Source organism: Brienomyrus brachyistius, chromosome 16 (assembly GCF_023856365.1).
Source record: "Brienomyrus brachyistius isolate T26 chromosome 16, BBRACH_0.4, whole genome shotgun sequence".
Classification (NCBI taxonomy): Eukaryota; Metazoa; Chordata; class Actinopteri; order Osteoglossiformes; family Mormyridae; genus Brienomyrus; species Brienomyrus brachyistius.
In genome coordinates this window covers 8,655,302-8,672,674 of record NC_064548.1, presented here as the reverse complement: position 1 = coordinate 8,672,674, position 17,373 = coordinate 8,655,302, and the positions used below count along the sequence as shown (strand labels likewise).

Genomic DNA, 17,373 nt, shown 5'->3' with positions numbered 1-17,373 from the left:
ATTAGCCAAGCAATTTACTGGGATCTGTGAAAATTACTGCAACTTAATAAAGACATTGTGCTATATAGGCTGTAATGAAGGTCACCGATCAAAAGTTTAATGGGAATTAATCTGGTGGTTATCCTGCTCTTCAACAGCGGACCAATTCCCTTGGAGGTTTTAGGAACAGGATCTTTACCAAATTTGCATATAGCTGAACATTTTTCTGATCTTCTTTCTTTTAAATAACTTTGCTTTTTTTGTTTTAATTATTAAAAAATGGTTTGCTTTTTAGCCATTGTGACCCTTAAATCGGATCATGATGTGTGACTGATTGGTGCGGAAGGACCTCATGTAGGTAAATGCAGAAGGCAGTCCTGCATGGGTACCTGGCCTTGCTGAGAGTGCATTACCATCAGAGTGCATTACCCACACCCCCTTACAGAAATGACAAATGATTATTAATCTACAAAGAGGCACAGCACTGGTCTTACACCTCTGCTCATTTTCAATATTTTTTATAAATAATAATAATCAAACTTCATGCCCAGTCGGTGCCACTATTGCACTTTGAGGCAGTGCTCAATATAAAGTCTGAATAACAATGAAAGCCATCTATTGTCTGTAGTAATTAAGACACACACAGTGACGTGCTTGGGGACAGATAACAGAAGACAGCACGTTAAGTGCTGCAGTCACTAAATCACAGCGATTCTCACTGCCAGCCACATAGGTGAGTCAAAATGAATTTTTTTTCCAGTCATCAGGATATCAGCTCCAAAAAAAAAACATTTGGGATTTTGTGTCTTTCCTTCCACATGAAGGAAATTAGAGTTTAAAAGAGATCAAATTATAACAAAAAAAAACGTATTTTATACGGGAGAGAACACTGTTGAAAATTATGACACAATACTCATATGTGAACAAGCTGCACCAGGAACAGCGATTTAAAGTCGAAGCCATTACACCGCAAAGTTACAGCCTTGAAAATTAGACAAAAAACAATCAGGATTTGCATGGCGTCATTCCTGTAAGGCCTGAAGCTTATACCTGCTCTAAGAAAGTTACTTGACATTCAAAAATTCAAGTGTGTTAGGCTACATTGACATGTACACATAGTGCACTAAAATTGTACCTGTCATCACCCCTGATTTAATAATAATAATTGATACTGTATTGATCTCTGTGGAGAAATCCTTGTTAGGATTCCCCCAGTTTGCTCTCGGTAGGTGAGGGTAAGCTGGCTGTGAAAGGCAGCCACCAATAGCAACACCCAGGGAGCTGGGGGTTAAGGGCCTTGCTGAAGGATCTGCGGACATGCTGAGGCCGAGCTTGAACCGGTGACCTTCTGATCACAGGGTTAGCCCACTGAACCACATGCTGCCTTGCCCCCCCAACCCAACCGAACCCAACCCTCCTCCTGCTGTACTCCTGTTTTACTATTTCTCCAGAGAACCGCCCAATTTTCCGTATCTAGTCACCCCCCCCCACACACACACACACACATTACACCACATAATGTGCGGAAAATGATTTATTACATAATGCAATGTTATTACATAATATGTTGTTACAACCCCCTATTTCTCACCATTATTACTTGAAATGAGTTAAATGTAGATATCCTGGAAAGAACATTTTTAATGAAACCTAAATTTCACTATAAGACATTTGACTATTTTCTGGGACAAATCGACTCACATCAACACAGGAAGGCATGGTGTGAGGTTCCACTGCTTTGTACCTTAACCTCCATTATCCTACCTCATGACTCATTTTTCATTTAGATTAAGTTTTAAACGACTTTTTTCTTTTTAATGCTTAGCATGAGGTCAGCTTACAGCCTTTGCATATACTACGCAATGCCGAATGTGCTGTGGGATAGCACTATGTCCTTACCTTAATGCTTGCTGGTGCATATTTATGGACAGAATTCATCTTCCTCTGGGTGTATAAGTACATATTCAGATCTGACTGCAGGGTTTAGCTACAGGCTTATCTAGAGAATATTTGTCAATTTAATTCTAATACGCCTGGGTGAATTCCTGCAGAAAAATAAATTTACAAAGCAAATGTCTAGCGAGATCCAAACATTACAGACATCCTTGATGTTTGTTTTCCTCTCCTGCTAGTGAGTGAAAAGAAAAGGTATTAGAATAAAAAAAAAAAAAAAATCCCAAGCAGCAATGGCGGGTTTTTTTTCTCTTTGCTTCGGTAATCTTCCTGTCAGTGCAGCAGTTCTGATTGCTTGGGTTCAGCAGCCATCCTGGGCTTTTCAGCACTAGCGTACTTTAAAATCGTTGAGTCATAGACAAGAAAATCATCATGACTTTTTGGTAATCGGGCATGAATATTGTACCGATTTTTTGCATACGCTAAACAATCGATTCAAGGATCATAAGTGAAATTAATTCAAGGTAGTTCAGTTGGTGCAAAGGATTCATAATATATATGAATGAACGTATGGGGCGAGTTTCCTTAACGCTACGTTATACGTAGGTTCTGTGTTAAAAGACAGAACTTATGAATGACGCAGCGTTGAGAAGGTTTCTGGAAACTCAGCCCTGGTCCTTTAGCTCCCTGTCTGTAAACGATTACAGTATAAGCTTACAACAATGCCTGCACAACGTCACATCGGGTTACACTTGTGAACTATTCTTGCGCCATACCAATGTATTGTCGTAAACTTGTCAAAAAGTTCTGTCCTCCTCTATCAAAAGTTTAGCAATACTTCGCTATACGCTATAATCGAAATCCGATTACCTGTCATAATGGTTTTCTGTTTGTTGATTTGTACCCAATTTTACGTTTATGTCATAAATCTGACAACTAAATTGCCATAACCGGCAAATTTTCTGACATATTTAAGACACTGTTTTTAATGCTTTTGGATGACAATCAGGTTTTACCAAAATGATTCATTGTGCAAACCTATCGACTTCTCGTCACTTTTTTTTTAAGTGTCTCGCAACAGTGACATTCTAGTTTATCTGCTGTCATGTAAAGATAACGTCACCTTATAACTAACGGTGAAAATCTTCCCTGAGTGACAGACATCTCTAAACCCATTCACTGGCCTTTCCTTCTTTAGAATATATAACGGCTACTATTTACATTTGGCAGGACTAAGGTGGTATATTGCCATCCTCGCTGCATGCAGTGTAAACTAAACAACTGATGACTCAATCAAAGACTATGCATAACTTTGCATTAATGTATTACGATCGGATATATATCTCCTAATATTAGGATATATTCAGATATGCATTATTATCTTATGTCATAGGATGTATTTGCATAAAGATATGAGGGATCCTTCGCAAATGCTATACATGCAAATGTATGTCTAAGATGTTCAACTCCCAGCCTTTCTGTCGCCCATCTGGCTGCATTGCTGTCCATGTCCCCTCTGTGCTACACGCATCAGAAACCGCTGTGTGACACTAAACAGCTCCGTCATTTGTTAACCGAATAAAACAGGCAAATAGTATAATAAACGATATTTTTGTATGATAATGCTGCTACTATTTGCCATCAGTCTGCATATGTATTATCATTTTGGAAGAAGGCAGTAGACTCATTTCTGGATACGTGTTTTTCTACTTTTGTTTTTCCTTTCCGTACTTTTAGAGGGGTTCAGCATGTAATTATAACCTTTCCTACACAAAATGTGTCAAATCTGCGTTCGTACACTTTCCAGCTTTTTATAAAAAGACATTATTCCATATGCTCAGTGTGTTGTATGCATATTTGATGGGAAATGTATAGATATTCTGTGTGAAATCCATCCATCCTTTCATTACCTTCCGCTTAATCCGGGGTCGGGTCGCGGGAGCAGCAGTCTCAGCAGGGAAGCCCAGACTTCCCTCTCCCCGGCCACTTCATCCAGCTCCTCTGGGGGGATCCCGAGGCGCTCCCAGGCCAGCCGGGAGACATAGTCTCTCCAGCGTGTCCTGGGTCTTCCCCGGGGTCTCCTCCCAGTGGGACATGCCCGGAACACCTCCCCAGGGAGGCGTCTAGGAGGCATCCTAATCAGATGCCCGAGCCACCTCATCTGGCTCCTCTCAATGCAGAGGAGCAGCGGCTCTACTCTGAGTCCCTCCCAAATGACTGAGCTCCTCTAAGGGAGAGCCCAGCCACCCTGCGGAGAAAACTCATTTCAGCCTCTTGCACCCGCGATCTCGTTCTTTCGGTCACTGCTGATGCCGCACCGATCCGCCTGTCAATCTCCCACTCTATCCTTCCCTCACTCGTGAACAAGACTGGCCATCAGGCGCTCGCCATCGAGCCCTACCCCCAAGGCCTGGCTCCATGAGGGGGCCCCGGTGACCCGCGTCCGGGCGAGGGAAAACGTGTGTCCATGTTTTTGTTCATCGTAAGGGGTCTTTTGAGCCGCACTTTGTCTGGTTCCTCACCCAGGACCTGTTTGCCTTGGGTGACCCTATCAGGGGCATAAAGCCCCAGGCAACTTAGCTCCTGGGATCATTGGAACATGCAAACCCCTCCACCACGATAAGGTCTCGGGTCCAGGAGGGGTCTGTGTGTCATTAATGTTATTATTTATTGGTAATAATATGAATGCGTGCAGTGAAGGAATCTTAGATTGCCAAGTTGATGTTGTCTTTTTCACGCCTTCGATTTTGGGGATATTATCCACAATTTGTATACCAAAGAATGCTCGATTCCCCCAGCCTTTGTAATAGATTAAAGAATGAAAATTGTTCCTAACGTCAATGGATTAAAATTGCAATAAATATGTAAAACTATGATATCCGGGGAAAAAAACTTTCATTCTGGTATAAGTGTGCTCAAAGAGCTTTACAGAATATTTTCTCTCTGTAGCTCATTTGGATGATAAAAATGAGATTGTCAGTTTTCCATGCTAATGTTATTAATACTTTCTCTGTCCTTATTATGTCATAGAGATTCAGTCTTGATATGAGTTACCTGTCACCGTCTTTGAAAGAAATCCCACATCAGCATTCTACAGCTTTAACAAGCTTTTTGTCAACACGTGGATGAGAAAGCCTGCTTACCTTAAGACCAGAAGTGAATTACACAGAGAATTTGATAAGGTCAGCCCAGACATTATTATTGGAAATTCTACTGGGGACTGACAAACTACACAACAAGAAAAAAAAAAAAACAAATTACTGAAACAGTGATCAAAGACAAACAAAAATGATGTTGCTTCAGCAGACAAACAAAAATAAAGGACTGAGGGTTCTACTGGTTCGGAGAAACCTTGACTTACTGAAAGGCATCAAAAAGAAACACACACTACTTTTCAGCAGAATAAAACAGGCGAAAATTGATGCAAGGCTGTGCAGTAGTTTGACCCATATTCCCAGGACAGGGACATGCTTAGAAGCCACTCTGGAAGATAAAATAAAATAAACATTTACTGCTGAAAAATGCAGTATTAAATTCAGAAGTTGGAAGGAAAAATGCCAAGTAACAGAGCTCACTATAAAAATTTTAACAGTAAGTTTGGCCCTTGAATGTTTACCTACAGCTGTGCAGATATGTCAGAAATTCAGAGAGTATAGAATGGATAGCAAAAATAAAACAGAATCCAGAAAATATCTGCCAGAGAACCTGGTCTCTTTACCAGCTTCTTGGCGGCACCTAGAGCTGCAAACGCAGAAATGTCCCACGACTTATTATATTATGTATGTTGGTATGCTTCATTATTTATTGAATTATATATTTTTTTGGCTCTTTAGTTATTTATTTTTCGTGCCAGGTGTCAGAGCACAAAAACAGGTATAGTTATGGAAGCTCTGAATGTCACCTCTCAGCGGAGGGTGGAGGGGGGGGGGGGGGGGGGGGGGGGGGAATACAGCCAAACAGCTCCAGAATAACTGTCACCACGTGATAGTCATGTTCAACACAAGGTATCCGTTTTCTAAGATTCGTTTGCACATATGATGTAGATCTTTACTTCACATGCTTGCTCAGGCTCTGAAGACATGTTCATGACTGCCACTCAGAAGGATCATTGGAATTTTCACGTTTGAGACAATTTATCGCGAATTTCCAAAGAAAACCCGAAAACTTGATGGCAGTGCAAAATAAGGAAGCACATTTGCGTGACACAATAACATGACACACACTAAAACATTGTATGATATTCCATAGAAATATCTTGCATAAATAATTCTGAGGTTCAAGCATTCACAGATCTAGGAAAGAATACATATTAACATAACAAAGGCACACACTGGGTAGATAACCTGTGAGGCAGAATGTGGACTGGCTGTGACCTTCAGAATTCTGTTATTAATTATGCACTAAGAATATCATGGACAATAAACTTAATCCCAGACTATGAACATTATTTCTTTGATCCAAGCCAAACATTTAAATACAGCTGGTAGAACATTAAATTAGTATTTTTGAACTTATGGGCACTGATTTTTATCTTTTGGTCATACAATTTTAACAAGTGCTGTAATTTCTGAGCTTGAACTGATGTCTGCTTTTCGCACTTTTAGCGATAAGGGCGTCATGGAAACACGCTGACCGGAGTGGTAAAGGGGTCTGTTGCTCGTGTCGGCATGGTGATTATTATCAGAATGGGAATCATTTAGTTATGGCCTAGTACTTTTTATGCACAAGGAAATTAGATTGGCGTGTTGTGCAAAATAATCAAAGATAATCAAGACAATATAATAAATCACGTACATAAAAATAAAATGAAGCGATGCTAATTACGTTAATTTTCACTGCGTGGGTTCAGCCATAATGGTGCTGTCGGGATGAGATTCACTGAAGTCAGTGTTATTATTGATGCATAATTATTCTATTTATAAAAATGATGCCTGAGATTATATTGTTTGCTGTGTGAGTGTAGTATATATCAGAAGAATAATCATTACAGGGTCCATTTATGTCATTTCAAGATACAAAAATACTTAATACCACCACCCCCCCCCCCCCCCCCCCATAGGATTATCAACATACACATTTATTCATCTTTGTTCAGTTGGATATCTTAATCAAATTTCCCACACACCCCAAATTTTCCAATATGAGGGCTGGGATGTCGACCCCTTGGCTGTCCATTGAATCATTTTCCTCCTTGATTGCCTCCATCCACTGGCAATTCAAAGAAAGTTGCCAGGCCATTAAAACTCCGCGCAAATTTATTTGGCAGTAACTAGACACGAGCCTCCCTCCTTCTGTGTTGTCCTATTGTTCGACTGTTAAAGCCGGCCTGCTGTGAAATGTCCCTTGGCTATCTTCATCTCCACAAACCCCTGAGACGCAGGCCTCTGTCAGCTCACGATAGCATGACTGCCACAGGCTCCCCCATTTGATACACCTGCAAGGTAATTAGCCAGAAGTATAGTAATTTGGGCTAGCAAGTGATGAAACGTCCTGTAGACAGATTTCTGTGCTGCTTCGATTAAATGCCATGGGGTTAAAGTGAACTGGGCAAATTATTTCACACAGATTTGTGGATGAAAGTGGCCATTTTTTCACAGTGGAGCTTTTTTTGTGCTTTTCCAGCCTAAAACTCTTGTCCTACAGCGAACTGCTCGCTTGTCAAAGGAGCATACTTTGGCTATATGATCCAGCCATCTAAAAAGCCGATCCAAACATCACCTTCTTGTGACTGTGACCCCACGATTTACCACATCCAACGCTATGTGTAATAAGTTCAATTTCTCCCACAACCCCTTATACTGGCAAGAAAGCCAAAAAATTAATTTAATATTTTCAGGACAAATTCCATCCATCCATCTATCTATCCATTTTCCATACTTGCTTGTCCTATGTAGAGATGTGCAGATCTGGAGCCTATCCTGGAAGCTACAAGCAGGGAATAACCCAGGACGGGGGGGGGGCAATGTTCAGCCCTAAATCACAGAATAAAGTATTTCTTTCACAGCATCTAGGAAAATAATGCAAATACTGTAAGTGAACCTAAAATAACAGGATAAATCAATCTGCTTATTCTAGTTTTATTGTCATACATTTTTCTGAGAAACATCATGAAATTCTCGTGCTGTAGTTACAAAGTACAGGTTACATTTTCACCCCCCGACAAGCAATTTAGAGACACCGACTGACTTAACTGCATGCCTGTGGACCGTGGGAGGAAAGTGGCATAACATAGGGAAAGCATATAAAACCCACAGAGACACAGAGCAGGACCAGGGCCCGAACCGCCTGCCGTGAAGGGGTAAGGGGACCGGGCTGCGGAGAGCCATCACGCCGCACTTAGGAGAGAGGGTACAGAAGAACAAACGAGGGTACAAAACATTTAAATACACCGTTGTATAGTTTTTGACGTTAAACACATAAAGGCTGTTTTAATACTGTGCGTATCAGACTTCCTCTGAAGTTCATATGAGTTTATGACTTTCATCACCATGGTTACCATTTTCTGGCGTTACAGATTTTCCTAGTAAAAAGCAACTTGCATTTGTAGTTGAAATCAGCTGTTTAAATCTGTGGGCTTATTCTGAAGAAAAAAATCCTACTGGTGGTCATTAAAATAGATTTCAACTGTACATGATATACTATATCTAGGGGCAGCATGGTGGTGCGGTGGTTAGCACTGTTGCCTCACACCTCTGGTACCCGGGTTCGAGTCTCCGCCTGGGTCACATGTGTGCAGAGTTTGCATGTTCTCCCCATGTTGTCGTGGGGTTTCCTCCGGGTACTCCGGTTTCCCCCCACAGTCCAAAAACCTGCTGAGACTAATTGGAGTTGAGACCATAGGAGTGCATGTGAGTGTGCCCTGGGTTGTTTCCTGCCTCGTGCCCATTGCTTCCGGGATAGGCTCCGGACCCCCCACAACCCAGTAGGATAAGCGGTTTGGAAAATGAATGGATAATATACCTAATCAGTCATTTAAATTACCGTCATACATAATGTTGTCATTGGTCTTATCTTTAAACTGTTGATTTTCTCTCAAATGACAAGTAATATTCTAAATAGGCTCTTGACTATGACGTGTGTTTAGTCCTAAGGCAGGTATGGACTGCTGTTTCATTGGGATGATCGTAACAGGAGTCAAGCAAGTCTGTCATGAAAACAAAATAAATATCTAAATATTCCATTCTCTAGCTCTCTCAGGACCTAGTGTAAGGGATGCCCTCACCTCTGTTGACAGATTTCTCATTCATGCACTGAGATTGAAATGTTTTTTGCATAATTTCAAAAGATAATAATGCAAAAATATTGTAGTAATGGAAAAGCTGTTATCAAAAGACAATTTGTTTTGTCCTAAGGCAAAACTATTTTAACAAGAAACTGTCAGTAAAGGCAACGTGATATCTACACCATGACACTAATACATTTCAGAGTCCTTAGGGCATTTTAAATATATTATGAAAACGACACTGGCAACCAGTCCTACACAATGCAATGAAAAGCATTTGATATATTCAAAAAATGCACTGTCAGGAATTTGAAAAGGCATCCAAACCTTCAAAAACTGACATGTTTGAGTGTTTTTAGTGTTTCTTTTAGTAGATGGCATAGATGAAATGGGAAAACCCGAAAAATGCACTATGAAGTGATGAAATGCAAAAGTAGGATTTCATCTTGGCCCTTTGTCATTCTGTACAGGATGCCTTATAACCTGCCCATCGCTGCAGGTGACATGGTGCTTTAGGGGCTGGATGTTTGTCTGAAAGAACAGTTCTCGACCCTGGAGGATAGTACTGTGGTTCCTTTGAGTAAGGTACCTAACCTGACCTGACCCGCCTCGACAGAAACACTCTGCATGAAGTGTGAATCTGCATCTTAAAGAAACAGAAGGGATGAGCCAAAAGGTCTTTAAGTGCTATATCTATCCATCCATCCATCCATTCATCCATCCATCTTCCAACCACTTATGTATTGCGCGGCCACGGAGAGCCCGTCCATCCCCGGAAGCACGGGGCAGGCAGAGGAATGCCCTGGACAGCATGCCTTCACATCGCACGCCACAGGCTTACGCTTACACGCCATACCAGTTTGCAGCCCCACTCTTTTCGCCAGTAATTCGACTGTGAGGATGAAGGCCAATTAAAATACCCAGGGAGACCCTCAGCGTATGACACGGTTCCAGAAATTTCCCCAGCTCGCTTTGGCTGACCTTGCATATTACTAAATTTTTCTACTTTAGTATCATTTGTAAACATAGTTGTTTTGTTTTTTTTTTCATACATCCATTTCAGAGTAAATAGTATGAATCATACATGGAGCATGATTCTTGTTAGTTCATACATGAATCATACATGAAGTGACTGGATGTAATACCATACTGTGGTGAGCTAGCATCCCATCACGGTGTTTCCCCTACCTTCTACCTTCCTGGGATCGGATCGGGGCTCCATTACCCTGTCCTGGACAGACAGTTATGGAAAATTTATGGATGGACAGTCCTCCGGCAGTATACAGTATATTCTTAGCATCCATTTGATGTGTGTTGTTATTGTTATCAAGATTTGTTCTAGAATAAATTACTCCATCATTGCAGTGGTAAACATTCTACTTATCAATCACTAATAATAACTAAATTATTTCTTTTTTGGTGGGTTTGGTCAGTCATAAACAGCTGTGCTTTGTTTGTGTGCGATACTGTTCTCCATTCCTCATGCCTCTACCTTTCAGTTTTTCCATACTTTCAAATAATTATACACACACAGATATACATATAATACGCATATCCTGGAATTGGCATCATAGGATCATACATTACATTTATATCATTCGTATGCGCACCTATTTATCATCACCCCAAAATTGCAGTTTGATTCTCCTGGTGAAACCCTTTGTGCTGTTGGTTCACACTGTTTCATTTGCAGTGTTATTTACTGCCTGCCTGATTTACCGGCCCGGTCGCCACTGTCGCCTGATGCTGCCAATCTCTCAACGTGCCGATGGCGATGATTCTGCAGAAGGCGGCAAGCAGCTAAGGTGGCAGTAAATCTGAACCTGAACGGCGTGTGATATGTGGAACCTCTGCTTTTGGGCTTCTTTTCCATTCTCATTCGCCTGAATAGATATGAGTGACCGTCTCTGAGCCCGCAGTGTCCCGAACCTCCATCCCTGATCGTTTCCCGCGAGACGGTGAAGCTTTAATTCCCCTCACGTTATCCCGAAGCCCCTTTGATGGGAAAAAGGGCGCCGACTTCCCCCCCCCCAACGGCGTCTGACAGCATGTGGATTGGGATGGGGTGGCGTGGGGGGGGCACGGAAAACGCAGACGCCGCCGCTGCCGCCGGCGGAACAAGACAGGTCTTCTGGGTGAAGGTTGCCGAGACGACGAGCGAATGAATAATTCACAGGGCCGCAGGTTGGGGGTGGGGGCTCCCGCCGCGGCCATCCTACACGCGGGGGGGGGGGGGGGGGGGGGGGAGGTGAAGTACCTGCACGGTCCACTGACCGTGTCACCGGGCTGCAGCGCTTTACCCTGGGGAGGATTTATAGGCGACTCCTCTCCCACCTCCATGCGATCTGCCCACAGCAGGCCGCCATTCGAACCCGAACACAGGCACATTTACATCATTTACATAAGCAGAACCATGTGAGCGAACAATTGCATTAAAGTATAAATCACAATCGAAACTCAATAATATGATATGTGTACAGCAGTATGCTATATGTTAATATGACATCATACATAATATCATGAATTATTAATATTTAATGAGTGAACATTCAATTATGCTAAATTATACCATTTTACAACAAATGATAAATAAGTTAATGAATGAAAAAGGACAGCACTGATGTCACTTTTGAGATGCATTTCAATTGGAGTCCAATTATATGGCTCATCTCTACTGTTGACTTCCATTTTTTTTTTCCCTCCCCCACCCTGTTTACTGTTTCACCCACTTTACCTCCACGTGTCCCTCTCTAGCTGTCCCACCCCCGCCAGAGCCTCACGGGGCTTTTTAAATCTCCTTCAGGTAGCTAACATCTGGTGTGACTTGAGGACAAGCTGATTTTGTGTCCTGCGCCGCCTCGCGTCCCCTTGCCCGTATGGGTCACCTCAGGATGTCTACTTGGGCGTCCAGGAGCTGCGACACCCCCGGATTCACACTTACCAGCCATCCCCCAGCTTGTCCATCTCTACCCAGAACCCCCAGGTCATTTATAACAACATCAGCGCCAAGAAAAATGAGCTCCAATTTGCTAGGCCAACTAATTACTCTTGTGCTGTCAGCACTGTGATCAAGCATGCAGCTTTAACCTCAATGCCTCCTCTTTAAATAAATTCGGATCTTAGTTAATGCTACACTTTACATTCCCAGTATTTAGGCCAGCTTTCAGAGAGCTCGACGTGTTGATGACAGAAGAAAAGCGGAGATGTATTTTGCTTGAACATGAAAATGCAAATTTGTTGATATCATTCTTGCTGTTCTTTCGGATGGTTTGGAGATGGGTGATGGTTGAGTTAAATGTTTTATGGCTTATAGTGGTGTTACACTAGAACTGGGTGTTACATTAATATTGAAAACAGCAATGTATATATTATATATTGCTAAAACTGAGCTTGATGTTAGCCCTGATTCATTGCCGCTATCAAAACACATTGTAGAATCCATATACAGGGAAATGTTACTGAAGATACCAATTTCTTCACCTAAAACGAGAAGAGGGCAATGTGATGCATTACAACAGTGCTGTACATCCTGCACAGAAAAACGGAGCATGTAGACAGAATTTCACTCACTAAAAAAAGTGAGTCTTCAGTAATTAAGATGCCGTTTTAATGTATTAGACAATTTACGTGAATATAAGGATTCATTACTTGACGCTATAACAATTGCAGCTGTTTTTTTTTTATTTCTTTGTTTTTTGTTTTAAAAAATTTAAGTAACCGAAGGGTCCTATTGTGACTATGAATCCTTTAGCACTATTGATGCCCCATTGACTTGCTCTTTCTCTGACGCTGATAAACGCCTGGCATCGTTGCAATAGACCAACAGTGACATCTAAAGGAAGTGTGCGGTATGACTAACAGTGGAGGTGACTGAGCATGCTTCACATAAAGCCGGACAATCGAGTGTGACCTGATCGATGACCTGAGAAGGACGATGCTAGCATGACAAATGGCATGAGAACTTGGTGCCAAATAGGGGGAGAGGAAACTCCGGGGCATAAACAAACCCGCGTTGTGTGTAACAGCAGGGGCGTGTGGGGGGGGGGGGGGGGTGATAAATAATAACCAAGGGAGAGCTTGCTTTTTTTCAGAGGTGCACATCATTACCTAAATCACAAATTTGTTTACAGGGGTCACAATCGGGGTTGTGATGCAGACAGCCTGAACTGAAAATCTCAAAACAAAATCTCCCAAGAATAGATTTTTTTCCTCATCTACAAGATCTCCCATTCCAGCACCGCGGGTCTGAGGTTTCATCATGAGTTTCCTGTATGTCACAAAGGCAGACTAGATGTGCTGCCATGTTGGACCCCGTTTGCTCGTGTTTGCATGATCCCATACGACATAATTTCACTCTTGTAAACCCAAAATGTAACGTTCAACCCACCCTGAAACAGCAACCCCTTAGAGTTGCCTTACACGACACGTCATCCTAAAATGCTATAACAAACATGATGCTTTCTTCTTCTTAAGTAAAACGCAGCTGCTGCCAACCTGTGATAAAAAAAAACAAATTCCAACTTGAATAGTAAGAATATGAATGTTTGCTTATAATAAGATTGATAAAAATCAGGTATAATACAGTTAAAACTAAGCTACAATTAATATAACAGCGGGGTGGCTTATCTGGCAGGAATAAGGTAGCAAGAGTAAGCACTTTGGGAAAAGGGTAGATCAGAGCGGTGAGGAGAATCTCAAGATTATGTCCCAATGAATCTTTTTTTAATGACATGTAGTAATAAATTATGACCGTCCATTAAAACATGATTTAAGTATCTATAGCTTTAAAAATTGTATTATAAAAACGCATAACTACAATATTTATGTGAAAGGGTACATTAGTTATAACCGTCTATCCGTGCATGAAACACACAGCTGTGTCCGGATCCACTATTTGCAAATAGGCCGCAGACTGCGACAGATCTGCAAAATACCTGGAAAACCCAGGAGTACAGAGCTGTATACTAAATCAAGCGAAGCTCTGTGTTCTGCAAAAAAACAACAATACAATCTGTTGTAATTCATTGCATATTGTGTGACCAAAGCCATGTGTTGCATTATTTTACTAGAAATTGCTCAGTTTACTGACTTATCTATGCATCCATCCATTTTTGCTATGCACTTGTCTTGTGCTTGTTGGGGGTTCCAGAGCCTATCCCAGAAGCAGCGTGCGCAAGACAGCAAATAACCTGGGATAGTGTGCCAAACCATCCCAGGGCATTTGTTTAAGTAGTAATATAGTTAACAGAATCTGCTGTTTGAGATTTAGTTTTCCTGTTTGGATTTGCAGAAATGGGAGGCATGGTGGTGCACCATGATATACTATATCTGGGGGCAGCATGGTGGTGCAGTGGTTAGCACTGTTGCCTCACACCTCTGGTACCCAGGTTCGAGTCTCCGCCTGGGTCACATGTGTGTGGAGTTTGCATGTTCTCCCCATGTCGTCGTGGGGTTTCCTCCGGGTACTCAGGTTTCCCCCCACAGTCCAAAAACATGCTGAGGCTAATTGGAGTTGCTAATTTGCCCGAATGTGTGCGTGTGAGAGTGAGTGGTGTGTGAGTGTGCCCTGTGATGGGCTGGCCCCCCATCTTGAGTTGTTCCCTGCCTCGTGCCCATTGCTTCCGGGATAGGCTCCGGACCCCCCGCGACCCGGTAGGATAAGCGGTTTGGAAAATGGATGGATGGATGGATTTGCAGAAATGTGATTGGATATAAGGGTGCAAACAGGAAGTAGGAAGTTTTTGGTAGTTGGTATGATTTGAAAACCTGTAATGGTTAAATAATGAATCAGCCTCCATCCATTTGCAGTCATTTGGAAGATGCTCCAGCCTCTTTTTACACATAATAACAAGAAGCACTTTATTGATCCCTGTAGGGAAATTATTTTTATGCCTCCCTCGATTTGATCTTTGCAGAGTAAGTTGCCCGCAAAGGGCAGCCATTTGTTGGGGTGCCCAGGGAGCTGGGGGTTAAGAGCCTTGTGCAAGGATTTGCTGAGGCTGGGTTTGAACTGCTGACCTTCTGATTCCAGGCACACAGCCTTAGCCCATTGAGTCACCCACAGCCCCCAAAAGAACCAGGGGAGAGTGCAAATACAGTCCCCCACTACCAGACATTATGCAGTGGAGATTCCCACATTTGGGGAATTGGCAGGGGTCGGCACAGCGCAGTGCAGTGGCTGGGTCTCACCCTGGGTGAACCACCTTCGTGATCATGGTATCTCCCCTGCCAGGTAAGTATGTTTTCTGTTCTGTACCATAGACTAGATTCTCTCCAACTGTAAGCAGGACGTGTTTCAGGTAATATGAATTTTATAACTATCAATACGTAGCCCATCCTGGAAAGGTAAATAGCACATACATGCTTTACTGGAATACCCTGTACAAGTAGATATTTTGCCACAGTATATGAATCCAAAAGATTTTTGCATCTAATATTATCAGGTTTATCGGGTTGTTATCAATTCTAATTATATATAAGCTGATTATCACTCATTAATTAGCTCTGTAATTGCTGGTTTCTTACCGCACGCTGTTGATATATTTCTTTGCAAATGATATTTAGTTAAAATGTATATAGTCTTTCTTTTCATTAATCTTAGTAATTTGCAGTACATGAATCATGATTAAACTTTGTTAAAGGGAAAATGTGCAATATGCAGTAAAAAAAATGCCGTATATAGTGTGGCAGTATATTAGTTGCCAGGGTTTTTTTGCAAAATTTCAGATGAACTGAAAATCTATCACCAATGAATAGTTGAGGTTGATAATGCAGTTAATAATCTTGCAAAACAAATTGAAGCTGCAGTTCTGATTTCCTCACAATAGTGCCACACAGAAAATAAGTTATCTGTGAGCTCAGCTGATGCTCATACTGCAGTCAGACAAATAGCAAGCCTCCCAATCCATTTATGCCTTTTTACATCCGAGGAAATAACATTTCCAAACATTTTGGACAAACCGAGTTGTGTTATGCTCAGAATCACTGATTCATGCCCTTCCTTGCAGTCTGACGGTCCAGTGATGATATGACTGTTCCCCACAAAATGACAAAACTCAGAACCAGTTCTTCATATAAATTATAGAATGTAAACACATTTAAAAGGTGAAAATATCTCTTGTGTTAAAACCCCAGGATTCGTTTTACAGTTATTTATGTATTGTGAGTCTGAATTACTCTCATGTCACTTGTAATGTCCTTTACTGAAGGCAGTTAAATTTCTTGATTTTGCATATTTATTTATACTTTTCCCAAATTAAAGCACTTCTGAGAAAGCAGGGGCCGTCATTTCCTGGAAGAGCTGGGCTCCTCGTGGCGATAGTAGGATTCGAACCTGTGACTTTCTGGTCACGAGAATCTTGCGTCCCAGTGAGCAACGCACCATCTCCATTTTCATGCTCATCTCAGGAATGGCACTGAAATTGGTTCACGTGTTTATTCAGCTTAAACGCAGCGGACTCTGTCTTTCTGTGGTGTCTGTGACAAGCCATTGATTTCCTATCACCGCTAAATGATGCATAACAGTATCGTTAGCCTTTATGAGGGCATTCCCAGCGAACTCTGTGTGTTTGAGAATAACAATAATAAAACTGCACAAAGCTCAGGTGCATTACCGGTATTTATTTCCTTATTACATCTTTTAATATACAATAACACGTTTTTTTATAAGAATATCACTCTATTGATTTGTCAAATCTATTGATTTGTCATTTTGAAACCCTCTAAAAATGTTGATGAATAGATTAATGAATAGATAATGTATTGTTATAGAATTATAATTAAAAGCCCCTTTATGACAGGAAATGAGTTATAATAGAGCGTCATATAATGGAGTGTCATATTAATAACATTAGTAAATTTGGACTGACTATGAATGTGATTTGCAGGCATGGTTAACAGCTTTATAGGGGAGATGCTGCCGCACGGATAATTAAACGCACACGTGTCTGTTTTACTCCCCCTGATTGGACGCCACGGCGATGTCCGGCGCTCTGGTAGTTTCCCTGAGAGGTGCCTGCCTCAGCTCTGTGGCATATAAACATAAAACACGCTGAGGGCAGGATGCATTTCTGACAGCTCCTTTCCATTACTTGAGATTCCCACCAGAGACAGAGAAAGAGAGAGAGACAGGAGAAAAAGTAGAAAACTGAGGAAATGGGGGGGGGGGGGGGGGGGGGGTTTAGGCTTGACTGATGGCAACCCCTACCCACTGAGTTAGACTTCCCTGCTTATGATTACGACTCGGGCTTCTCCTCAGACGGCTATCTGACATCCATGAA

At 41.8% G+C, this 17,373-nt stretch overlaps 1 non-coding gene across 1 annotated transcript; it reads right to left on the bottom strand.

Moving 5' to 3' along the window:
- Positions 1 to 15,171: 15,171 nt before the first annotated feature.
- LOC125710366 (U1 spliceosomal RNA) lies at positions 15,172 to 15,334 on the bottom strand. The gene has a single exon (XR_007382973.1). It is a non-coding gene; the product is annotated as a U1 spliceosomal RNA (small nuclear RNA).
- Positions 15,335 to 17,373: the final 2,039 nt, after the last annotated feature.